Below are 26,635 nucleotides of genomic sequence, written 5' to 3' on the forward strand. Positions count from 1 at the left end.
AGTTAGAAAGGTCAGTGCCCTGTAGCTGCCAAACCTTACCACACTAAGGGGACGTGAAGGGGACTGCCACCCGCCGAACACAAATCAGGCTAAAAAAATGGATACCCTTTGCAGTTGCAGTGTAATAGCTCCGAATGTCAAACGGTATTACTTTCAGAGACTGTTAAGCCTCCTTCTCAGTGCACAGCAGTGTATAAATCCCCTCATCTCATTTGATTAATCTGGGAGACTATAGAATATGTTATTAGGCACAGAAAACATGAGTGCAATGTGATAGTCTGTAGTATTACTGAACATAAAACTTCTTTTAAGTCCTGATCTTTTTTTTTTTTTTTTTTTGCCAGTTCCATATTGCTTGAAAGGGGAAAAACCCCATTGACCTTAGTGGACAAGTGTCCTCTGTGAATTAATGTTAGTGAGTTATATGCAAGTAATAAATATGGTTGGTTTGTACAGTGAATCAGAACCCCTACAGGATCAGAACTCTTTCTTTTTTTCCTCTCTCTTTCACAGCCCACATTTCCAAACTCCTGAACACATACCTGTCCTTGGAAGGAAGGAGACTGTAATATTAACAGTGGTTATCTCTAGCTGGTGAGATTACAAATTTTTTTTTATTCTTTATGTGTTTTTCTATATCTTATACATTTTTATAGTGGGCGTATATTATATTACAACAAGAAAACGTATGTTTTCCTTTGTTCATTTAAAGGTAATTCTTTTCCCCAGAAAGGTCCCTGAGAATGCTGTCTTTTTTCTTCAACCTAAAATGGAGGAAGGCACCCAAAATGCCGTGTGAAATAGATTAACGGAGCCCTGCCTAGGACGCCTGCCGCTTCTTCCTTTTCAAGACCCAGAGCCACTGCGGCCTGACAAGCGGTAAGAAATGTGATAATAAAGACGATGAGCCACTCCAGGGCTGGATTTCATTTCCAGCTTAATTAAATCCTAGAAACACACCTGACCTCCAGCTTTGAAGAGCTGCCGCAAAAGCCAGGTGCCCTCATCAGCTCGGGCTCACCCTGCAGTGAATGTGGGAAGCCAGCCTGAAAGGAGAGGGTGGAGAGAGGCAGGAGCCAATGGAGACGAAACAGCGGAATCAGGAAACAATATTTCAGAGAGAGCCATTTTATCTGGTGGATGATCTATTTGCCCTTCTGCTTAAAAGGTAAACAGTGACGCTAACCTACAAATGTACTGAATTGAAACTCCTCCAATGGCACCCCACTGCCCTGCCACCTGTCCCCTCCCACGACCTCCTCGCCCGCTCCCCACCCCCACCTGTTGTGGTAAATTGGGTACAAAATGCATTTGGTTGGCACAAGTCCTCACTGGCCCATCAGTGCGCGTGGGTTGACTGTCTCCTTCTGCATTTACAAACTCCCAGTTGCTTCTGGTCCCGCAGCCACTGCTGCCACCTGATGCTGCAGCCTGGGGTCTCTTTGTCCTATATTCCCGAGACCAGAAATTCTCTTGAAATGTAGATGAAGAAGAAAAGATCCTTGCCATGATTTATCAAGCCCAGGAATTGTACAAAGACCTTAAATGACATCATCTCACCTAGTTTTCACAACAATTTGTGATGTGTTATCAGAGTTTTACAGATGAGGAAATGGAACTCCAAAAAACTAGGGAATTGTTTTAGATCCAAGAAGCAGAGCTTGAGACAGGGATTTGGGTACATGGGATTTTTAGAGAGGGTGCTATCAGGAGAAACCTGAAGGGAGGCACAGTGTAGGGGAGAAAAGGGAAAGGGTGAGCAAGGATTTGGTCTCAGGAAACTCAGCCTTGTCCTGATCCACAGGGGGGCTCTGGAGCACAGACCACACCATGGAGTGGTCCCCACCTTGAAGCCAAGGGGTAGACTCAACTCCTCTCAGCGATTTGCTGTGAGCTATCGCCAGGAGTGAGGACATGCACCCTCAGGACAGCAGGCTCTCATTAGTCAAGGACAATTCTTTGAAGGAAGGGTCCAGTGGGGAGCTCATGGCAATACTCACAGTATCTGGAGAATAGTTGTACCAGCCTGTGTAGTGGCTCTGGCAGGACATCACCAGCATTCACTAATCCACAATTAATCTGCACTATTTCCCTTTGAAACCTAAAGATGACTTTGCTGTGTGGGATGACCTAGTGGATCATTTCTGTTTTTGTAGAGTTGTAAAGATTGTTGCAAATGTGCCTAAAACATGCAATGCATAGGAGGTACTTACCCATAGGTTACTTTCATTATTGTTTTGATCACCATCATCTGTAAAATGGGTTTAATAGCATACGTGAGACTTCATAAAAGAGAGAGTGCAGGTGCTGATCTGGCAACTGCTCCAGTGAGACTAAGAGGAGCCCTCTGTTGCTATTATGCATGTGATGGCTTCTGTTGTAGAAACTGGTTTCTAGCCTGCTTCATCTTTGCCCATTTCTAAGAGGCATGCATGTGTGCATGTGTGTGTGTGTGTGTGTGTGTGTGTGTGTATGTGTGAGAGAGAGAGGGCACAAGAGCAAAAGAATATGTGTGTAAGTGTGTATCTTCTTGTATTGTGGTTCAATCCTCAGCATATTATGTTTTGATGAATGACTGACTTCAGAAAGAAGCCATGAGATGGAGCAGAATTTGACTTGGGTCTGCATTTTCTAAAGCTGTTGATACCAGTTCTGTGAATCTGGAGTTGTGGGACCGTGAGGCCCTCTTATGGCAATTATGGGGCCACAGTCCAGATTTCTGGGCCCTGTTATCATCTTTGGATATTCTACTACCCCTTGTCTGGGCCAGGCTTACTCAGAATTAGAAGTAGGCAAAGTTGACCTCCTATTTCTGTCCTGATGCTCACCTCTCCTCTCCTGAGTTCCTTCTCTTTGGAATCTACCCTTTCCCACGTCTACCTCGATCACTGGAGGTACAGAGAAGTTACCCTCTTATGATGGCTGATAACTACTTCTGAGATTGAGGGGTTATTGGAGCATTGATAACTGACTCCTACAACCTGGAAGTGTTCAAGGCAAAGTGGGATGATTCTGTGGTAAAATCCAAGAACATCGTTTTCCCTATCATAGCCAAGAGCACCACTGGCTGTCCAGAGTGGAGAGGAGAAGAACAGTAACACTTATGATGCTAATAGTAAAAGCAGACATTTATATAACCCTTACCTGACACTCTAGGTATCTCATTTCAATATTTGGAGGACTCTCTATGACTTTATTTCTAAGGTACCATTGACTAGAAGCTGAGTCACCGAAGACCCATCCCTATTTCAGAAGTATGTTACAGTGCAAAAGAAAAGTGCTTTCGTAATAAAGCAATTTTAAAAAGTCATCTTTGTCTGAAGTTCAGAGAAGTTAGGGAACTGATACATGTGATTCAGGTGGAACAGAGTAACCTCTGGATTTGTCTCCAAAGCCTGTGAGTTTTATCCAATGGAATGCTAGACTCATGAGCAAGAACGTTTAGCCACTGCCACCCCTCTACCACGCTTGCCCATCTTGTTTACAGGAAGATCTGCAGGCCACCTCCACTGCCACTCCCTGAATTGCCCCTAAATAACTCTCTCTTGCTTGGATGATTGCTGCCCCACACCATCCTCCCCGTGGTGGCTAGGGGTTTCTTTCTAAACTGAAGGTTAGATCAGATCACTCTTCTGCTCAACTTTTTCTTCATTACCTATACAATAAGATTCACAGTGGGCGCCATGTGCCTTCCTAGGCTCATCTCCTATTGGTGTTCCTTACATGCCCCCTGCCTCAACAAAATTGAGTACTCATTATTTCTCAACAGGACAGGGACTTTTTCATGAGTGTTATATGCTACTGTGCTCACTCCATGTGTATTTATTGTGTATCTGACTCACTGACTCTGACCTTTAATCATTGATAAAATATTAGGAAAAAATGTTCTGTGTTTCCAGCCCTGTGTCCAGCAGGTGCAGACTACCAAGGAGTGCTATATAGTAGGGGAGAAAGACAGACATGTGAGCGAAGAGCCATGCTGAAAGTATGCTAATGATGGAGGGGGGCCCAGTGGAGGGACAACTCATCCAGATTTTGGGGATCCAGGAAAGGTTTCCATCTGAGAAGGAGTTAAGCAGGATTGAAGGTGTATCCCTGAGCAGAAAGTAAAGTGTATGTGTTCTTGTAAAATTAAATAGGAGACTTTCCAAAATTGAAGGTGTAATCTGGAGCCCTAATTATAGAAAATACAGATACCTAAAGTTGGGAGGCAAAGAGGGAGGAATGCTGATTTTTTCTTTCCCACGTTGCCATCTGTCAACATCTTCCTTATCCTTCAAGGGCCATCTCATATTTTATCTCCTCCATGAAGAGTCCCTTGTCCCAAAGCTGTGATGATCTCCTTTCCCTTTTGATTTTTGAACACTTCGTACCTTCATGAGGGCTGCCATAATATTCAGAAAATAAGAATATATTTGACTTCTTGACTCGAGTGTGAGCCTCTTGAGGGAAGAAATTTTGCCTTATTTTATCTGTAACACCCCTGCATTGCACACAATGCCTTATCCATAGTAGGTCAGTAATTAACATCTGTTGAGTTGAGTACTCCTTAAATTTGGGGAGCCCTTCCTGGTGTTCTCACTTCAGTCTTCCACATTGATGCAATGTCTATTATTTATAAATAGCTCAAGGAGCCCTGTTTTTGTAGCTGCCAGTTTCACTTCCTGCCACCTGTCCAAGAGTCTCAGAGTCCATGAAACAGCAATGGAAGGTGAGCATCGAGGTTATTCTAGCAGAGGTTTACTTATTGGATCAGGAAAAAAGGCATTTACATGGGAGGCCATGTAGAAGAAAGAGTGGGTTTCTTAGACTCAGGAGGCTTGGAGCACCACTCAGTCTGCTTGTGCATCTATAAAATGGAACAAAGATGCTGCCTGGTTAAACTTATAGCACTATTGTTGAGGGTCAAGGTAGACAATGTAGGTGAAATCCACAGACTGCAGAAAAAACTAATACGTGTTTAAGAACCAATGTTGGCTCAGAGACAAGGATGGCAGGCAAAACGGCTTGGAATCCTTCCCTGAAATTCAGGTGGCATATTCTACCTTCACCTGTGTGTGTGCACTCAGAATTCTGTGCCTTAGGGAAAAAAAGAGAAAAAGGAAAATCAGCATTCCTCTCTCTTTGCTTCCCGACTTTAGGTGTCTGTATATGCTATAATTAGGGCCCCAGATTACACCTCCAATTTCAGAAAGTTTCCTGTTTAATTTTACAAGGACATATACACTTTACAATGCCTGACAACTGCTCAAGCAGGCAAATAATTGTTTTGACACTGTGACAGTTGTAGAAAGTATATTTTAAAAATTTCTGAAATCTGCCAATGAGATAATTAGAATCTAATTCTCATTTGCCAGCAGAATGAGATCTCTAGGCCAAATCACTCCCTGATGGTGTGCCAGACACCTTTTCCTGGTCCCTATGGGCTGGTGGAAATTTAATTCCAAATAATTGTTCCATTCCTCACTGATGACTGATTTTTGACCTTTAATGATAATACCAATTATATATTAAGCACTTGTGAGTTTCTTTGGATGGGGGTTTTACTGCAACTCTTGTTGCTTGAAAAGTAGCTTTAATTTTACTTCCCCTGCAGGGTGACCCTGTGGCTGGCCCAGGGCTGTGGGGCATGGAGCCAAGGAGAGCTGGCACTCCTGTTCTTGGCAAAAGTGGCCAGAGAAGGAGGGATGGGTTGAGGCCCAGAGTCCAGGGAAGCAGGTAAGAAGCAAATACAGGGCATGGGGTGAAGAATCAGTGAGAGAACTGGGCAGAAGCACTACCTTGTGTTTTGGGGCCAGATTTCGTAAAGATCCTGGAAATGCTGGGCATGGAGAAGGTGGTGTGGTTTCTTTTTTAGACCACTGGGGCTATGCTGATGACCCATGAACTTGGGAGATGCTGAGCCAGGCCAGGCAGACTTCCACAGTCCTAGACTTGTTTGGGGATCCCAAGGAGCATCTATTTCATTCCTATAATCTTGCAGATGAGGAAACGGAGGCTCAGATAAGTGAAGTGACCTGTTCCAGGTCACACAGCTCTAAGATAGATATTCGGTTGAGGCAAAATTTACTCTGCCAGGTTCTCCAGGTGACATAGAAAAACACTCAGGTATTTAACTAACTGCCAAAGTCTTTTTTTTTTCACATCCTACTCTGACTTTTGATTACATGGATAATGAAAATGTCTTTGAGATATATCATTTCTTTTTCAAGGAGTGTGTCTTGCATCTTGTCTACCCACATGCACCAAATTGGTCATTGACTCACAGAAGTTTGTACCTTAGCCTTGTCCATTTTACAGATGAGGAAACTGAAGTCCCAAGAGGTGAAATGGCCTGCTCCAGGTCACATGACTAGTAACTGGTTCAGTGCAATCCAGAACTATGAATTGGCTCATGCATGTATGATTATGCTGGGCTTTCTAGGCATACAGAGGAAGTTAATCAAGGCACTTGAGAGACAGCTAGAGAGACAAGACTTTGCTAGCTTCTCCTCTGCTGTCAGGCAGGGAAGAGGTGATGAAGGGCTAAGCCACCTCTTTCCTGGGTTCTGGGGTTGTGCTGTGTGGAACAGGTAGACACAAAGGAGACACTATGTTCTAAAGGTGAGGGCAATGTCAGAGCTAAAACAGACAGTCATAAAAGAGGGCTGATCCAAGAGGCAGAGGGAGAACAGAAGCCAGGTGAAATGTTTATTTACACAGAACGTTAAATTCAAACAGTGCCGAAGGGCATAAAATGAAAATCAACTGTTCCTTGTCTTATCCCTTCTCTCCCCTGATCCGCTTCCCACAGGTGGGCCATTTCTGCTTTTAGTACTTCCAGTGACTACCTCTAGAACTCTAAATAGTATTGGAGACCATTATTTCTCCAATTATCAATTTTAAACATCAGCTACAGATTACCAATTATGAGTGATAAAAGACTGTTTAACTTCTCCCATCTTCTCTCCCCTCGTTCTACTTTTCATAGTTATATTTTTAGTTTATTAGTTTGGGTTCTTTTGTTGGTACATTGATCATTTCAAAAGGTATACATCAAATCCTACATTTTGATCCATCAAATTTAAACAAGTTTGACTTGCTGCTGTCAAATTTGAGGTAAGAGGTAAGATGAAATTAGAAGCCCTGAACTTCTTTTCCTCCTTCTAATTCTCACAGTCTTCCAACTACATCATTAAACATCATCAAGGTTTATTACTTTGTCATTCTATTTTATAAATATGTTTAAGCTTTCCCTGATTTGCCTGTAGCTTGAATTTAAAATTCAAGCACGATTTCAGGTCATTTGCAATAAAATACATATTCACCCCAAGACCAAGTAGAGTGGCCCTTGTGAGAGTGGGAAGCAACACAAAACAAAGCATATATAGCCATCACCTTCTCAACATCCAAAATTTATTTTAATTTCCTTCAGTTTTTCAAAATAATGACATTTTAATGTGTTTCATATTTGTAGTTTTTTATACAGATTTTGTTTTGTCTAATGTTTCTAATTTTCTTTCATTTTTCTTATTGAAAAGAAATACAATTTCTTCACCACGTTACAAAGATGTGCCTGCTTCATCACTTTATCTGGCAAATTGGAATCTACCTTTTATGAAGACTTATCCTGGAACTCTCTCTAACTTAATGTTCTTGTTGGGGCTTTTTATTTTTCATGGTCAGTTGCATAGTTCTCCCTCTGGTTTTCATTTTCAATGCACTACTGGCTTTTGCCTACTGTTTTCATGGTTTCCATTTGCTTGAAAATTTTTTTTTTTTTTTTGGTCTCCTCAAGTGTATCTTCAAGTAATTCTTTTTCCAATACAGGTGTATAAGGAAGTAACTATGAGTATTGCATGATTTAATATCTAGCCTTCACATTTGAGTGAAAATTTGGTGTAAACTAGAGATTATTTTCCCCACAGAGTTGTGAAACCATTTGTTGCAGGTTAGGTTTTACAGAAGCAGAGATGGAGTTTGGGGAATGGGTGCTTATTAAGGATGGACACCTGTGAAAGGAAGGCTGCACTAGCAGCACTGGGCTGTCTGAGAAGCTGAACTGAGATGCAGGCCCTACAAAGCCCCAGCCAACATGGCAGGTGCTCCGGAGTGAGTGTTGCTGGTGGATGTCCTGTGTCGGGCAGAAATGGCTGGACCTTTATACTCTCCCTCTCCCCTCTTTCACTCACCAGGTACAGGCTGCTCTGGGAAGGGAATGCCCTTTGGTGAGGTGGGTCTCTGCAGCTGAGGCTGATCCTGAAGGAGCTGAGAGCTGGAGGCTCTGTACTGACTCTAGTCCATGCATCTGGGTAGCAAGTCTTCCTTGGAGGGGGATCAGGGCAATGTATCTCTATGTCTACCATGGTGTTGAACCATGGTATTCTTGCAAAAATCTGTTTTTTTTTTTCCTTTTTCTATAAGCGTTAGGACATATTCTTTTTCCTCGATACTAGGATTGTTCTTAGAGCATATTTATGTGGAGTACAAAGGTGCAGAGGAAGGTGCAGCCCTGCATCCCTGTGCGCCACAGAGCCTGTCTTGATAAGACAGGTGTGGGCTGGATTTAACCTCCACTTACTCACTAGCTAGGTGGCGTTGTACGGAGCACAGCCTATACATCCAGAGGTGTGGCCCTGATGGTGGGCTCCAGTTTACGAGGATGTGTGCTGCTCATTTTGCTTAGCATTTGGTGGGGCTTTTATCCCAAGAGCTTGCATCTTACTTTAGTTCTGTGAAAATTTCTTCCTTACTTCTTGCTGGTTGTAAGTTCTGTGGGTCATGACAATTAACACGCCTCACTTAAAGGCACGAGGAGTAGAGTGTGTACACAGGTGAGACTCCTTTCTCAACACGGCTTCCTCATTCTGTGTTACCTGTCGATAAGATTCCATATGTTTACTCTGCTCCAGAACTTTGCTAAACTTTCAGATCTGCCAGTGCTCCTTCTGTCCCCTATTTTTAGTGTTAATATGGGTTTATTCACTGTTTAACTTATTTATTATAATCACTGGGGTTTTAATGGGATTTTTTGGTAGCTTGTTGGGGGGAGATAACTCCATGCACTTAGTCTTCTCTCTTGAGTAGATTTTTCCTGTGGTATTCCGAGTCACAATTGACTGAAAAGTGGTGGGTTAAAATTTTCTTTGAGTTGGGCTTTAGAGGAGGCATTCTGATGGGAAGGAGATGTAAGGAGATGTGTTTTGAAACTGCTTGGAGCAAGTACACTGCTTTTACTTAGAGTATATGATTATTTGACATGTATGAATTGAGGATTATTGGAGCTTATGGAGGGTCAAAAGTCACTCATCCCAAGATGCCACCATTGTTTAGAACATATTTTACTGAGTCAACTGTTGTTAGATGGATGCTGGCCATCTTAGAGAGGGCTCATCTATCCCAAGGAAGGAGTTAGAGAAAAATGAAAAGACTTAAGTAATTTTCTTCATTCTGTTGGATTGTTTTCATAGAGACAACACTGTGTAGACAATGAAATGTGTTTTCTGCATGCAAGCTGCTCTGATAAAGACACATATAAGTTATTTCTGGCAACATCCTCAAATTAGACACCTAAAATGGCTCTTCCTCACTTTCTTTCACAGATATATCTGGTATGGACGGAATTGTGTCCCCCCAGAATTCATATGTTGAAGATTTGACTGTATTTGGAGATAAGATCCTTGCAGAGGTAATTAAGGTTAAATGAGGTCATAAGGAGGGGGCCTACATCAATACATGAATGAATTAATAAAATGTGGTATATGTATACCAAAAGTACTACTCAGCTATAAAAAAAAAATGGTGAACTAATACCTTTTGTATTAACCTGGATGGAACTGGAGATGATTCTTTTAAGTGAAGTATCACAAGAATGGAAAAACAAACACCACGGGTATTCACCATTAAATTGGACCTAATCAGTCAACAATTGTGTGCACATATGGAAATAATATTTATCAGAAATCAAGCAGGTGGGAGGGGGAGGGGAGATGTGTAAATTCACACCTAATGGGTACAATGCACGCTATCTGGGGGATGGGTACACTTGTGGCTTTGACTCAAATGGTACAAGGGCGATTTATGTAACCCAAACGTTTGTACCCCTGTAATATTCTGAAATTAAAAAAAAAAAAAAAACAGAAGAAGCAGGGATGGGGCCTAATCCTTTAGGACTGGTACCCTTCTAAAAAGAGGAAGACACAAGTAGAGAAAAGGCCAAGTAAGGACACCATGGGAAGGTGGCTGTGCACAATCCTAGGAGAGAGTCCTCAGGAGAAACCAGACCTGCTAACACCTTTGATCTTGGACTTCCAGACTCCAGAACTGTGGGAAAGTAAATTTCTATTGTTTGATCCACTGAGTCTGTGGTGTTTTGTTATGGCAGTCCTAGCAAATGAATACAATACCCTAAACTTTTCTATGAGAAATTTTTGTGACACCCTCATTTGGAGTCAATTTCAACCAAATGCTATTTCCCAATTATTTCTGACCTTTATGAAGGTCCAAGATTAATTAATTTGGCAAAACATTTAAAAACCATTTTTATGCTGGTCATGTGCTGAGCTTCACAGAGATATGTACTCGGTACTGTTTTGTTTCTATCTCTGGGCTTGGTGTTCAGGGCATACAGAAGATCCTTAAGACACGGTTTCTCTTCTTAAGGATTGCTTCCTATAGGTTGATCTGCATCAAATGACATGGGTATATCCACCCAGGGATGGGCAGGGTGGACATATCCACAGAGTGAGTGAATGGCTGTTGCAAGGTCTGAGAAAAAACACAGGGATGGGAAATGTTAACTCAGTTGAATGACAAACAGGTCGAATTGTTTCCAAAGGTCTGAAGTGTTTACTGAGTTTTTATTCCATATTTTTAAGAGAACAGGATTCCCAAGGTGTTTACTGCTTCCCAGTTGACCATGATGATTCATACTGTGCTTCTACTTTGTTGCTGTTTACTTCTTGGTCTGATCAAAGCTCCTAGCCCTGTCTTTTACCTACTTCCACACTGAGGACTTCAGTGTACTCCAGTGATTATCTGAGTGTCACTCCATATTGTATGTGACCTTAAAAGCAAGTTATGCATTCTCTATTGTTCCTATTTAACACACATAAAGCAGTCAGCCTAGTTTAGGACATGTAGTAAATATTATGTGTCGTGTGTCTGGATGATGCCTCCTCACCTTCAAGGAGCAACTCAAGCTTTCTGCTCCCTCCCGCTCAGCTATATTTGGTATTTCTACCTCTGGGCTCCTAGAGCACTTGCACATTTCTCTCTTATTTCACATCTCATATTATATTATAATTATTTGTTTAATTATCTATCTCCTGCTCTAGTGTCATAAACCACGAGAATCCTATTTTATTTTTATTATAATTTCAGCTTATTATGAAAGTGTCTTGCACATAGTAGGCATTCAAAGATTGTTGCTGAGTAAATACTTAAGACCAATTGCTCTTTGATTTGGGGTAAAGCATACAGAAAAATAAGAGAGAGAAAAAGATGGAGTTGAATTATAGAACATGGGCGAGGGAGACTTTTAAGGATTTCATGATATTCAATTGCTTGGCTGTCTGGGAATTGATGATTATAAAATATCTGATGTGATCCGGCCCAGTGAAAATTGGGCAGGTGAATGAAATTCTACTTGGGAAGATTGGCATTCTTGAGAACTGACAAAGGCTGTATCTCCCATCAGCTTTAGTGTTATTTTGGTTCTGCTTACAAGTGGCTATTAATGCCTCACCCTAACTACCGCAGAACCTAATATCCTCCCAAATGCCATCCTCTACAAACCACAAAAGTATTTTCTCAGACTAAATCCCTGAATTTCTCTCAATCTTCTAGGATGAATTTGCAATTATTTTTGGCCTACAGAGCATACTCTGAAAAAAAATTCAAAGCACCATTATTGCACATGTAGAAGAAATCTTTATTTTGCAGATTATTCACCTATGATCTGAATCCTTAAAATTGCTTGGTTTATGTGGGGTTTATGATATGTGCTGGGGATTTTTCTCCTTCATGAAGGAGATGGTTCAGCCATCTACTCAAAGTGAGTTTGATTTAAATATCATTATTAGAAAGCTGAATTGGTTCAGTCAAAGCAATTGTTCTGCTCAGATCCCCAAGGACAAAGCAAGGGAACAGAGCCTTGTCCAGGACCTTGGGAAGATGTCAGCTTGGATGACAGGCTGCTATTAGTGAAATATTTTGAAATGTTGCTTACATAAGAATTATTTTTTTTAAAGAACTGTGGTGTGAATCACATTATTTTCAGTTACACTCAATCTTTTAGGTAGCTGGCAAATTTATATACATTATCAGTGAGATAGATGATACTTTTTTTCTGCTTAGAAATGGTGCCAGGGAGGCCTAGGGTCTAGCTTTTATTCCTATAAGGGTTAGCTAGCTAAATTCAGTTCTCTAGTGTAGATAGCCCCTTAATCTTCACTCTACCTTATATAGTCTCCTCTTATCCATGGTTTTGCTTTCCCATGGTTTCAGTTACCTGTGTTCAACTACAGTTTGAAAATATTATTAAATGGAAAATTCTAGAAATATACAATTCATAAGTTTTAAATTGCATGCTATTCTGAGTAGCATGAGGAAATCTTGCACCATCCTTTCTGGGACGTGAATCATCCCTTAGTGTATCCAAGCTGTATATGCTACCTGGCTACCCGCCCTTTAGTCACTTAGTGGCAGTCTCGGTTATCAGAGCAACTGTTGCAATATCACAGTGCTTGTTTTCAAGTAACTCTTACTTTACTTAATAATGGTTCCAAAGCATAAGAGTAGTGATGCTGGCAATTTGGATATGCCAAGGAGAAGCTGTAAAGTGCTTCCTTTAAGTGAAAAGGTGACCTTGGCATTCTTTGGTTCAGTACTACCCATGGTTTCAGGCATCCACGGGGGGAGTCTTGGAATGTGTCTCCTGCAGATAAGGGGGGACTACTATAGTTAACATTTATCTAAACACAGATCATTTCTCATGACTTCCCTGTGAGATATATAGTCCCACAGTCATTCCCATTTCAGAGATGTAGAAAACCAGACTCAAAGAAGCTAAATAACTGGCTCATGAGCACAAAATATTAGTAATACGTGACTGTGATGGTCAGTTTTATGGCCAAGCTATAGTCGCCGGTTATTCAAACACTAATCTAGGTGTTGCTCTGAAGATACTTTGTAGATGTGGTTAGAATCTATAATCAGTGGATTTTAAGTGAGGGAGACTATGCTAGATAATCTGAGTGGGCCTGATTCAATCAGTTGAAAGTCCTGGAGAGCAGAAACTGAGGCTTCCCAGAAGAAGAAAAAAACCTGCTTCAGCTTCTGCCTGCAAGTTCAGCCTGCCTTTCTTATGATCTGATTTGTCAGATTTTGGACATGCTTAGCCAGTCCCAATAATTGCACAAGCAAATTCCTTCAATAAATTTCTTAATATATATCACCTGCTGATCCTGTTTGTCCGGATGATGCCTGGCTTATATAGTGACAAAAGGGACTCCTCAAATTATGAAAGCAATACCTTACATTTGTATTGTGCTTTATAGTTTACAAACTGCCCTCACAGACATTATCTTTAGTAAATCCTAAGGCTGTGAATAAGCAAGTCAATCAATCATCATCATTGTCATCACCACCAATATCATCATCATCAGACATCATTATCATTGCCAGACACCACCATCATCATTATTGTTGTTGCCACTCTATAATTGAGAAAAAGGATTATGTGGCCTATAAGAGGAAGATCAGGGGCCAAAAACCAGGTTTTCTAACTCTAAATATTATGTGCAACTTTAGCATCTACCTGCATAAACCTTCAAACACTTTACCCTCTGGGTTTCTTGATGGCTTCCAATGATCATTTCCGCCACTATAACCTATTACTACAAAGCTGTCCAGCCACTACACCTGTGACAAATTCTGGGCTTTGTCACCATTTGTAATCATATCATTTCTAAAATCTCTCTTTTAAATATCCATTAAAAAATCTCCAGCCATCACCTTTTCTTGTGGATTCTTCTTTATCAAAGTTCTGGTCATTCTGAAGTCCTAATTAAGTGGTGAATAGTTTGTGTTCATGGTTATGTGTATCCTATGGACAGTTCTTTACTAGCAGTTTTTAATTTAGTAACATCAAAATTTGTTTTTACTCAATAAATGTCAGTCTAGCCACAAAGATTTCAATGTAAATATCTCCTGTATCTTTCATAATGCTTAATTCTCTTGAATGATTAAGATGAGACCATATGAGATATTTCTAAGTGATATGTTTGTGTATATGTGTTCTTGTGTGTGTTCCATATATCACAGCATGTCAACTAGAGAACACGGTCGAATCTGACTCTTTGAGAAAATTTATCAAATCATGGAATACTACTCTGGAACTCAAGATCTTGACGTTTATTTTAAGGATGAGGAGGAAAACAATAGCTAACAAAGGCAAGTTATTGTTAAGTTTAGCCTAAAGCTTCCTCCTTACATAATTTAAGTTCAGCCTAAAGGTTTCTCTGTATATAGTGAACTGTAACCTAATTGAATATGTAAACAGACTATAACCTATTCTTGTACCAGTCACCGAGTTTTGGCCATTCAAAGGTGGTCAGCTGCTCAAACCATGTTCAAATAAGAAAAACACCGAGGTGTAATCAATCCAGCTGTTTCTGTACCTTACTTCTGTTTTCTGTACATCATTTTCCTTTTTCTGTCTGTAAATCCTCTTTGAGTGGGTGGCAGCAGTGGAGTCTCTTTAAACCTGTTCTGGTTCAAGGATTGCCTGATTTGCAAACCATTCTTTGCTCAGTTAAACTCTGTTAAATTTAATTTGTTTGAAATTTTTCTTTTAACGTTATAGAATGTTGATAAGACTGATAAGACAACATGGTCCATTATCCATTTATTGAATAAATGCATTTAATGGAAAAACCTCAACTCCAAGCAAAATTATAAATCATGTAAGAATGATCTGCAATATCATGGTGGAAGGTTTAAAATGTGTGCTGTATATATAATCTCTATTTTTTAGCATTTAGGTAGTTCCATTTTTCCAAAAACTGTACAAATCAATAAGGGAAAGACAACCCAATAAAATGGGCAAAAGAATCAAACAGACGTGTTGAAAAACAAGACATATAAAATAGATAATGAGCACATGAAAAACTGCTCAACATTAGAAGTCATTGAAAATATGCAAATTAAAGGCACAAGGAGTTGCTATAGCTCATATCCACTAGAATGGCTAGAATTAAAAAGACTTGCAATACCAAGCAAGTGTTAAAGATTTGGAAACACTGGGACTCTCATACATTGCTGGTAGGAGTAGGAAAATGGTAAAACCACTTTGGAAAAGTTTTGGCACTTGCTGTAAAGGTAAACATTCACCTATCCTATGACTAAGTAATGCACCTCTTAGGTGTTTATTAAAAAAAATAAAAGCATATGTCTGCAAAAAGACTTATAGGAGAATATTCATAGTGACTTGATTAACAATAGCCCCAAACTGGAAAGAACCCAAATGCCTATCAATATCTAAATGGATAAATATTTCTGGTGTATTAATTCAGGGAATAGTATTTAGCATTGGAAAGGAATAGATTACTGAAACATACAAGAGTGTGAATAAATTTTACACATTATAATGAATGAAAGAAGCTAAACCCAAAGGAGTACAGACTGTGTGATTTTCTTTATATGACATTCTAGAGCAGGCAAAATAAATCTGTAGTTATAAAAGGTACATTAGTGTGGCCTGGTGCCTAGGGTAGGGGGATTATTTTCAAAGGAAGTGTAGGAAACATTTTAGGGGTAATGAAATGTTGTACTTGTTGACTGTGGGGTGATTATGACAGCAGGGTGTGTTAATTTGCCAACAGTCATCAAACTGTGTGCTTAAAATCCATGCATTTTATTGTATGTAAAAACTATACCTCATTAAAAATAGACATCAAAAATAAAAAAATAAAAATACTATAATGAGCATCTTTATACTTTAAAGGAATTTTTATTCCTTTCATTAGAACAATTCCTCAAGCCTTTTGCACTTGTTCCCTGAAACCATATGAAATTGTGATAATTTGCTTGATATTCAAAAAGGAATATATGGGAATAAATATTTAATTGACAGGATTTCTGGAAGGGACTGAAGTAAAAAGTTTAGGCTTGTTGAGGGGAAGATATTTTGTTGAGGGGCTTTCATTTAGCCTTTTAGATACTAGTAAGGTCTGCTCTATCTAAAATGTTGCAGTAGTTGGGAAGCAGTTTATTCCATCTTACAAGGCTTGAAAGGGACTGGTTTTGTTTTATAAATTCCTCACAGCCCAAATTTTAGGAAGAGTTTGACAAGAATTTGGCTCCTATATGATTCCCAACCTCTATTCTCACTCCTTTCCTTCTCTCTGGTCCAGGGAGGAGGAGCCACAGGCCGTGAGTAGCAGATGCGTGGGATGTCCCAGATGCCCTCAGCCCATCTGATTCAGCACCGCTAGGTGGACAGCTCCACGCTGGGGACTGAATCACACAATGTGCAGAGCAGGGCAGCTCTCTACGTTTGCCAAAGCCACCAAAGACTGCTCAGCTGCATGCAGGTAGAACTTGAAGTATGATGAAGTTAGCTTTCCTGGGATCAAACCACAACCCAACCACTCAGGCCTCCCACTCCTCCAGTGGAACAGTTCTGAGGTAAGTTCTCCATGGTTTTTTAGCAGGCCCCCAGCAGATTAAGCTCTTCTTGCCCACAGTGATAGCAACTCAGAAATGCACTCTTCATTAGCTTTTCTTTCTTCTTTGTCTTACTTTCACTATACCCTAAATTTTACACCCTCTCAAATAGACCACCTGTACCCAAGTCCCTGCCTCAGCTCTGCCTTTGGGGGAATCTGAACCAAGCGCTATTGCTGAAAGTGAGCTGTGCTTTAGTGCATAGTCTTCTCTCTGCCTGGTCACCATTCTACCCTCCACCTTCTTGGAGAATACTCCTATTCATCTTTTCAGTCCTTCAATGAAAACTTCTATTGCCCACCTGAGCAACCAGTAAAAATCCCTCTTTGCTATCCTCATTGTACTTCCCAGTATTGCAACCTTTATTTCACTGTTCTCAGGTTGTTTTCTTCTCAAACTCCTTCTGGGATTTCTGAATTAGCATAAAAGGACTCTGGAATGAGCTAGCAGGACATGTAACTGCCCCATACACTGTGAGCTCCTATGGGTAGACACTGCAAACTTATTTGTTTTTGAATCTCAGCATCTCACACAGTTTGGGTGTAGAGTACCTAATAGATGATTGGTAAGCAGAAAGAAGTAAAGTCACTCTGCTGGACAGAGGCACAAGCTCGGGGAGAAATCATTCTCTCTCCCATCTTTTCCCTTGGAAACCCTTTTTCTCATGGTATTCTTGCTCCCTGCCTGACACTAAGCTGAAGTCTGCAGCCAAAACCATGACATGCCCTCCAGACCTCTGTACACAGCTGGGCTGGGTCACTGAGGCTGGCTTAATTTAGCTGAGCCATTCCAAGGGGGATAATGGTAGCACTGAGGGGCCCCTTCCCTGTACCTATTCTATTATACAATGTCCTGCTGACCTACTTTCCAGGGTCCTTTGACTTGGCAGCAGCCAAGAGACTTTCAGAGACTCAGGCCCTGATCAAGATCATTAGGCAGACCCTCTCTCGACTTCCCAGGAAGCAAGCAATAGGGAGAAGGGGCCTGAAAGCACAATAGCACACCAGGCCACTTGGGATTCAGTTACTGGTTCTGCCATGGAAGGGCATTATAAACTGGGGTCATCATTTAAGTTCTTCAATATTCAGTTTTCTCACCAGTGAAAGGAGAAGAAGAAAACCTATCACAGCATCATTTTGAGGGTTAGATGGAATAACATATTTAAAATACCTTCTGATGGGAGCTCGATCTTTTATTGTTCATGAATCCTTTTGGTAGTCTGGTAAAGCTGATGGACTCTTCGGAACAGTTACTTTAAACTCATAAAACAAAATACATAGGATTACAAAAGAAACATTGTAAAACAGTTATCAAAATGTGTTTGTAAAAAATTTGTGTTAGAATGTAATATATGTTTCTTTGTTCATGTATTAAAAATTAAAAGATCAAGCTGAGAGTCTGATAACTACTATAATTTTGAGGTAGTGAAACACATAAATGATATTTTGATTTATCTGCCAAAGTATAATATCATACATGAGTATCTGTGATTTCTGTTGTTGACAAAGTCCCATTGTGGGTTCTTAGCCTACATTCATAAATGAAGAAAGTGCCAAATATTAGTTAAAGAATAGTGAAAATAAAGATGAATTTTATTTTCTTCAAGTTTAGGGAGCCCTGAATCTCTTGCCTAGCAAAAAGTTAACACTGGATAGAGGTTAATCCCATTTCTTTAATTTCCTCTTCCTGATGTCTCCTCTCAACAAGTACTATCTTCGAGTTTTCTTCCCCTCTTACTTCCTAACAAAACGTGGCCTGAGGAAGGACCTGACATCAGGCATTTAGCCTGTGGGGTGGATAAGGATCTATTTCCTTGCTTTTATTTTCTAGAGTTATCTCATTGTAGGATAAACTGAAGAAATTTCTGCATAGGGACAAGGTGGACCCCCTCAGCTCCCAGGAAGAATTCACATCACAAAGGGAGCAGGTGACACACTTTCCTAAACTTCAGTCTGGTGTCAAGGAGCAGCCGTGGACTTGATTTCCAACCACCAACCCAGGTGGCTTGGTCTTTCTCCTGAGTGATCAGAAGCCCAGAGAAATGGAACCCTGATCTTTTTGGTCTTGCTTTGGTTCCTGCTCGGTTCCTGCCATGCTAGGATGAAAGCTGATTGTGTGTGTCTCTTCCCAACTCTGTGTTCAGTGATGTCACATTGGTAACTAGAGACCAGTGTGATAGGAGTATTTACACCATGGAATTGGCAAATGCTACACACCAGGGCTTCTCAACTCCCACCTGCATCTATCTGGAAAGCCAGTTGTGAAAACTTTGTCAGCACATCATTGTATCTTCTGCTTCCGGTCTGGTGATTCTGCTTTGACAAAATCGGTCATTCTTTCTGTTTAACCACTGTCTGGTGCACATTATTGTATCCCTAGAAAGAGACTTTATACACTTTAAGTGTTCCCTGATTCTGCACTGGAGTAAGCGGATGACAGCAATTTTTCTCTTTGCCAAAATCTAAAAGAAGGACCTCACTTCTCTACTTGGTGAGTGAGAAGATTTTCCATGTCCATAGTTTTCTAATAGCCAGGCTAAACAAGTAGGAGTCATTACAACTTGTGAGAAGATATCACAAAAAATATTGGTGTTTTAGGATAAATGCATCTGACAGGAGTGTTGAGCAGGGGTCAGCAAACTTTCTTTTAAAGGACCAGATAGTAAATATTTTAGACTTTTTAAGCCAAGATGCAAAATTGAGGCTATTATGTAGGTACTTAGATAACTATTTCAAATGTAACCTTATAAAATATTCTTAGATTGTTAAGTATGACTACACAGGGACTTGGTTGGCATTGGCTCATGAGCTGCAGTTTTCTTACCCCTTTTATGGAGGACTGACTTGGGAGATGAGAAGAAAGCCAAGGTGGTCAGGTAGGATGCTGGCAGATAAAGACATTGAGAGCTAAGACTCAGATAGTGATGCGGGGAGGAAGGAAGGAGGAGGAAGAGACTAGAAGGAATTTAAATATCTGATTGGATATAGAAGGTAAATGGAAAGATAAATCAAAAATATGATCTGAGGGATGGCTCAATTTGTAACTCCATCTTTGGGATTCACACATAATACTAGGATATTAAAAGCTTTGAAAAACTGTTCAGTCCAGCATTTCTCAAAGTTATTTACACATTGTGCCCTTTATTCATGGGCTACTTACTAATGCCCCCCCATGAAGAAATGTATCATATAATGTACTTTAGGTTTCATTGACTTGATCTATAGTTGAATATTTTATTTTTGTAGGAGTGAGCATTCTTTGAAATGGAAGAATTAATGAGTTTAGCATTTGTGTATGTTGTTTGTGTGCATGCGTGCATGTGTATGTGTGTATGTGTGTGTGCGTGTGTGTGTGTTTGGGGAAGAGTTATAAAATACGAAATACTCATAATTCCTATGGGAGGTCATGCATTACAAATTAATGCAATCTTAGTGCCTGGAAGAAATTAGGCAATTATTCAACAGGCCAAATTGATACAGTTTTTAAATTATAGAAGCACTTAGTGAAAATTAAAATTAAATTTAAAATTAAAAGGGTGCTGATAGTTGTTTTTAAACAATTTTTGCTACTGTAAGGTCACATGGCCCTTTAAAATCTTCATTTTCAGTCTTCTTTTCAGCATGCTTCTTCTAGGTAGCTATCTTTGAATCCTTTTAAACACACTCCTTCCTTTTTAAAAAAAATCTATAGCAATTTCTATATATCTCTCTTTATGAGAGATATTGCATTTATTTGAGTATTTCTATAGTCTGTTGGACTGTATTAATAGAAAGATAGTATATTCATATTTTTCCACAGTTTGTAGCAGAATACCAGACATGTAATATATTCTCCTGAATTAATCAATCAATAAAAATTTGGAGAAGGTGGCCATTTCCACCTACATACAAATAAAGTTAGATCCTGTATCTGTCACAGTCCTATCAGGAAAACAAGAACCACACCAATTATTTTAACAGAGATAATTTAATATAAGAAATTGAATTGCTAAACAGATATTTGGAGAGCTGTAACTACAGAAAGATACAGTAACTGCAGGAAGAATCTACTACCCTTAGGGCGGGGGAGCAAGGGGAGGAGGGGATTGGTAGAACCTGAAAGGTTGAATGAAGGGCCCCACAGAGCTGAGCACGGAACAGGAGGTGCCACTTAGCTGGCACTGGTGTCTCTGAAGGGAACCCAGTGAGGTGGTTCTGGGAATATGGAAAAAGAGGACTGGAACCAACAGCCGCTGCCAGGGTGAAGAGCCATTGCTGAGGGGAGGTTGACAGAAGCAGGAAGCAAACAGCAAGGAGCAAATCCCTTCTCCTTCCTCTAGCCTTGCAGTCTCCCTCTAACACCCTTTATTGGCAGATCTTAACAGGAAGCCAGATGGCAAAGGAGAAATTTTATCTGTGGAGTCCAGCCTCAAAATGATAAAACAGAGAACAGAAGTGTGGGTGGTGCTAAGAGACAATAGCTTAATAACTAGCCCAGATCCCAACCTACCTGCGTGGTCAATTTCCAAGTGCCCTGAGTCTGGGAGACTCAAGGGATCTTTTCCTCCTGCCAAGGGCTAGAATAGTTACAGGCATATTTTTGAGTCTTTTATTTTTTTCCCCTTAGCAAAGCTGTTCATCTGAGTAGAGAAAATCATGGTTTTAATTACATTTCTCTTATAATTTAGCAAGTTTTAAATAAAAAGAATAGATGTTTTGGCAAAGAGCAAAACCATTTGGTAACTTGTTCTAAAAGGTTTTTCAGAGTCCCTAGATGCAGCTCTTCCTAACCCTGTGATTATGTGCTTCACGTTTCCATTTGAAGTACTAGGGATTAGGAGGTTCCTCTTTTATTGGTGGTGGTGGTGCTTACTGGACAGCTCAGAGATGACAGGGCCATGTGCTGAATTGCAATGCACAAGGAACAAAAGGGAAGCAGCACCCTGCCCTCCCAATGCTCCCTCCCCTGAGGGATGCAAAGAGAAGCACCTCTCTTGAGGAGCTGAAGTATCCCAGAGTCTTCTGCGTAGATGTCCCAGTGGTCATGTAGAATGATTTTTTTTTTTTTTTAACAGATGAAATGGCTCTAATGTGGAAGTCTGATTTAGGGCGATGTGTGTAGTGTGAGGAAAGAATATAACAACTCATTTTGATTCCAAATCAATCACTTAGTAGCTGGATGGCCCTGAGATAGTCACGTCACTTTATTATTGATAGCAACTGTACCTGATCTACTCTATTATTTGACACATTCTGAGGATCGAAAGAGATAGTGGCTGAATATGAAAATACTTAGATCATTAAATATGAAATATCTTATTTCAGATCAAAAGTTTAGTTTACTATATCTCAAACAAGAAACAGTACAATTAATCAAAGTATGTGCCTGAACTATTGACACAGTTTTGTCATCTTAAGGGTAGCTTGTTTATGCCAGCAGTGAAGAAACCTGGAGAGTGAATGGTGATGAAATCATGAAAGGCATTTTTCACAGCTTGTTGAGAATTGAATATTTTTCCTGGCAAGAAGTGATCCAAAGCCTGCAAGAAGTAGTCAGTTGTTGCAAAGTCTGGTGAATAAGTGGATGACAGGGAGTTTCTAAGTCCGGCTTATATAGTTTGAGCAGCATTGTATGTGTGACATGTGGTCAAACATTATCTTGTAAGAGGATTAGACTGTCTCTATCAACCAATCTTGGCTGCTTAATCACAAGCATCCCCATCATTTCATCCAATTGGTTGCAGTAGACATCCACTGTAATTGACTGACCATGTTTCATGAGGCTATAGTGGATAATACCAGCACTGGACCACCAAACAGACACCAGTAGCTTTCTTTTAATGAATATTTGGTTTTGGACTGTGTTTTCAGCACTTCTTTACCCAACCTTTGTGCTGAACACTTGCAATTGTCAAAAAGAATTCATTTTTCATCAAATGTAATAATACAGTGTAAAAATGGTTTGCCTTGATGTCGTGACAGCAAAGAAAGGCAAGCTTAGAGATGATTTCTCTTCTGATGGTCATGTATTTCATGTGGTACCCATTTATCCAGCTTCTTTACCTTGCCCATTTATTTCAAATGGTCCAATATTGTTTGAATAGTAATGTCAAACCTTGCTGCTAATTCACCCGTAGGTTGAAATGGATTTGCTTCCACTACAGCTTTCAGCTCATCATTATCCACCTTGGTCTCAGGTCACCCACGTGGCTTATTTTCAAGATTAAAATCACCAGAATGGAACTGCTTAAACTGTTGACATACTGTGCATTGATTAGCCACATCCTTCCCAAACACTTCATTGACATCTCAAGCTGCATTAGTTCCACAACGGAACTCATATTCGAAAATAACTCGAATTTTTGACTTGTCCATGGTTTCACAAAAATTGCTCTAAAAAATTTTGAAAGATAACCATGAGCCAAATCATGCATTTGAAAGAATGAGAATGTACTTTCACAATAAAAATAAAAGAAGAAGTGTCAAAGTGAAATGTCAGAGATATCACCTGTGAAACTTAGTATTTAAGGAAATCGGACATTTCATACTTAACAACCTAAAATAGTATCACAAAAAGTAAAATGAAATAAAAACACAAGGGATCAATAATGATGATGTTTGGGCTATTTCAGTTCACTTGGTTCTTGACTCCATAGGAGTAGAAGAGAGAGACTTCCTTTCTTCTATAAACAAGACATAATGTGTCCCTTTCTGGGCTTATGGTGTACATCTACTTCCATACAAATGTTTAACTCTAATATTATTTTCAACAAAGCTCTCAATGTGGAAGTGAAAATAAACCCAGGAAAAATGCCTCTGCCTTCCCAGATCAATTCAGTTTTCACTGTTTATTATTTTAAGTTTTTTGGGGGAGCAGGCAAAATGGAGTAGATGTCTCTGAGAATTTAGTTTGAATCTAGGGTTAACTAATAATAATAATAAAGATGGTTACAGCAGTAGTAGCATTTGAATGCTTACTGCATGCGGGAAAGTTTTTAAATCACCTATGCTGTATTACTTCCTTAAAATAACCCTGTGAAGTATATTTTGTTTTTGTCCTCATTTACTATTAGGAAACTGAGGCATAGAGAGGCAATGATTCTTGCCCGGGGTTACATACAGATAGCAAATAACGGGCTGGGGTTTGAACCCACACAACTTGGTTCCTAAGGCTGAACATTTAGCTAGTCCAGTGTATTCAAGAAACACTTTTAAAAAACACATTACGTAAATCAAAGTTGTCTCTCAATGGTTTTTGTTTTTTCACATAAAGATATCACTTATTGAACACATACAAAGTGCTAGACAGGGTCCTAAGCATTCTCTCAGCATTATCTTATTTAATCCTCACAACATTTTATCATTATCCTTATTTATCACACGAAGAAACTAAAGTTCAGAGAATTTAAGCAGTTTGCTCCATCAGGCTCACACTTTTAATAAGCATTGAAGCTGATATTTGAATTCAAGTCTATATAACTTTAAAAACCATGTTTTAAAGAAGTTAAGTCACATAGATCTTTGTTTACTAACAACATATATTATTCCTGTTTCTCATGGAGGCATCCCCCAAATTTCCCTGAACATTAGTGTAAAGCTTATAACACTGGAAAAGCTGAAATAAAGCTAAATGAAGATCAGAAATCATGTAGTGTCAGCGGGGACTGGGTAATTATGTTAGGAAACCGGGGTCAGGGGTAATAAAACGGAGCTTAATGCTCAAGCTTTGAACTTCTTAGAAGACCAGATGAAAAAAGGAGAAATCCAATAGTTTATCTAGTTATTATTGTTAGATGAAAATAAGTAGACCAGCTATGCAGAAGACACAAACTTTCCCTAGCATTCAGAGCCAAGGGGAATTTATCATGAGAAGTCTTGTATTTGGACAGTGGTCACAGTTTATAGGGAACTTCTACCACACATGACATGGTGTAAATGAACACTTGGCGGAAGATACCAATTAGAATTTATATTGTATGTGAGACAGAAGCATTTCCAGAGTGCCTATGAAGGAGAATGTGTTGTGTTCATCTCCGGCATCCTTATGAGAACTCACTTGCTAGTGAAACTTATCAATTAATGTCCTTAGATCTGTTATAATAACTACATGAGTAAATGTGTTTACCAACCTTATGGAAGAAAACAATTGCATTTAGGTACTGAGTCAATTGTTTACTTCTGGAAATACTGGCGTAAAAATTTTAAAACTAACTTAAAACTTGTTCAACTTCAGCTTAATAGATGGTCTCTATTTTCTCCTTGAAAGGTCTGACTGAGGCCTGAGGCTTGCTCCTTCACATATCCATTTAGCATTTAATTTGGTCCTATGTTAGCTAAGGAGGGCTTCAGGGCTGGCCAGCACCCAGGCCAATGAAACAAAGGATGAAATTTTGACCAAGAACCTGATGGATCCCAATGACCTGTAGTGCTTTCATGGACTTCAGGTGTGACTAAGTCAGCTGAGCCCTACCTGTTAGTGTTGTGCTGAAACAGATAGGCTGAAACTAACTGTAAATCGCCCACGAAGGTGAGAAGAAGGCAGGAATGCAATCAGGAGATAAATCAGAATCTCTGAGGTAGAATGGTAACCATTCAAGGCCACTGAGATAAAGGTGTCAAGAACTGGGCTTATGGTTAAGTAGCAACAACACAACATTCTGGAGCTTGGGACCATAGCGCTTTAGTAAACCCTAACCTTATGCACTTAGTCTAGGTATTCAAATTCCTCATGCTGCATCACTTTACAGATAAAATTGCAAATAGGCAAGTCAAGGATAAATCAAGGCCGGGCATGGTGGCCCACACCTATAATCCTAGCACTCTGGGAGGCCGAGGCAGGAGAATCGCTCAAGGTCAGGAGTTCGAGACCAGCTTGAGCAAGAGTGAGACCCCGTCTCTACTAAAAAATAGAAAGAAATTATCTGGATAACTAAACATATATAGAGAAAAAATTAGCTGGGCATGGTGGTGCATGCCTGTAGTCCTAGTGACTTGGGAGGCTGAGGCAGAAGGATTGCTTGAGCCCAGGAGTTTGAGGTTGCTGTGAACTAGGCTGATGCCATGGCACTCTAGCCAGGGCAAAAAGAGCAAGACTCTGTCTCAAAAAAAAAAAAAAAAAAAGGATAAATCAAGAGGCTCACTGGATCCTGGCTATGTATATAGATGTATGATCATGGCCAGGATCTATGGTTTTACTCCAAAGTGACATCTATGTATCTAAGTCTGTTGGTCCATTCATGCATTTCTCCATTCATCTATCCATTATCTAATGGAATTACATCTACTGACTAATGAGTTAAACCTAGTTCAATATTGATGGAAATCAAAGCTAGATTTAATTTCTTTCTAATTATGAAAGAAATTCACTAGAAATTACATAAAGCATAAATAAACTATGCATTCATCTATAACTACAAAAAAACATCTATTAAAGCACTCTTCTGTGCCAGTTGCTTTAGTAAGAGTATAAAGATGAATAAGACATGATCCTAACTTTTTAGAACTTGAGTGTGGTAGAAAGTATTTACATACACTTCTCTGACCTCATGTCCTATCTTCTTTCCTTCATTCACTCCAATCTCAAGACATTGTTCTTCTTCCTTGTCCTATACCATGCATCTCTTGTCTCAGGGCCATTGAACTTGCAGTCCTTCTGCCCAGAATGTTTTTTCTCCAGATACGTGCAAGGTTAACTTCCACATTTCCTTCAGGTCTCTCCTCGAATGTCACCAGCTCATTGAGGTCTTCTTTGAGTATTCTATATGAGACAGCAAACTCTTCTCACCACTGGGACTCTGTATCTCCATAATTTTGAATTATTTTTCTCTCTAATCACCATTATATTATATATTTGACATATATAATACATATGTTATATATACTATAATATATATCTTATATATTTACTTCTTTTTCATTTGTTTATTATTTATCTCCCCCCAAACCCCAAC

At 39.7% G+C, this 26,635-nt stretch overlaps 1 long non-coding RNA gene across 1 annotated transcript; it reads left to right on the forward strand.

Annotated features, from left to right (window-relative positions):
* The first annotated feature begins 971 nt into the window (after positions 1-971).
* Positions 972-18,904, forward strand: LOC138386765 (uncharacterized). Its single transcript, XR_011233894.1, has 5 exons — positions 972-1,168; positions 9,582-9,667; positions 14,305-14,437; positions 16,399-16,668; positions 18,554-18,904. It is a non-coding gene; the product is annotated as an uncharacterized lncRNA (long non-coding RNA).
* The last annotated feature ends 7,731 nt before the right edge of the window (positions 18,905-26,635 follow it).

The sequence above is a fragment of the Eulemur rufifrons genome, chromosome 7 (assembly GCF_041146395.1).
Source record: "Eulemur rufifrons isolate Redbay chromosome 7, OSU_ERuf_1, whole genome shotgun sequence".
NCBI classification, from domain to species: domain Eukaryota; kingdom Metazoa; phylum Chordata; class Mammalia; order Primates; family Lemuridae; genus Eulemur; species Eulemur rufifrons.